Below are 819 nucleotides of genomic sequence, written 5' to 3' on the forward strand. Positions count from 1 at the left end.
ACACAGGCCACATTCGGGCCTGGAGGACTCGATGGTGCCAGTCTGGGGTGTTCTCGTCACGCCTCCGGCATCTGTGCCGCATCAGCCTACCCGGTCGGATGTAGGGCGTATGCCGCATGCTTCGCGCACATGCACTTTGGGGTTGATCGGCGCGGATCTCCTCGCGCCGTTTCCGTGCATCGCTCGTACTCCGCTGACCTCTGGATGCTTTGCTTGGATGCGAAACACCATGCTGGCTGTGCATGGCAGCGCGTGCGCACAATGATCGCACTAGTGGATCTTGGGGCCTGCTACGGGGGCGGCGTTGCTGCCTCGGGGGGCGTGGTTGGACGGCCTGCGCGCATGTGCCGTGACAGGTGGGACGCGCCGCCGTTAGTCTGTGGCAGCGGGAGCACCTCGCCTTCTCCGGAGCCCGCACGCCTTTGACGGGAGTGGGTGTTTCAATATTTGTCGAATAATCAAAACGATGCGTAGTGAGCGGGCACAGACGTGATCGTGGCCGCGAGTCTCTTCAGCACGGTGCCGGCTCAGACCTGTGTGCCGACACCAAGAGTCCGCCAGCGGCGCCGTGGACCAGGCTGCAGGCTCCTGACTTCCCCACAAAGAGTGGGCACTCGACCCTGAGATGCCACGCACTGAGGCTGCCGGCATCATGTGGGCTATTTAGAGATTGAGCACGGAAAAAAAAAGTGCGCACGCAGTTTTCTGCGTAAGCATCGTTGGTGAAGTGTGTGATAGTGGTACATAGGATACTGTGACTGAGGGAGGTAATCTTGTCTGTGTGGGCCAGATTTGAAGATGATCCTGGGGAAGGCGGAG

The sequence above is a fragment of the Leishmania donovani genome, chromosome 35 (assembly GCF_000227135.1).
Source record: "Leishmania donovani BPK282A1 complete genome, chromosome 35".
Lineage (NCBI taxonomy): Eukaryota > Euglenozoa > Kinetoplastea > Trypanosomatida > Trypanosomatidae > Leishmania > Leishmania donovani.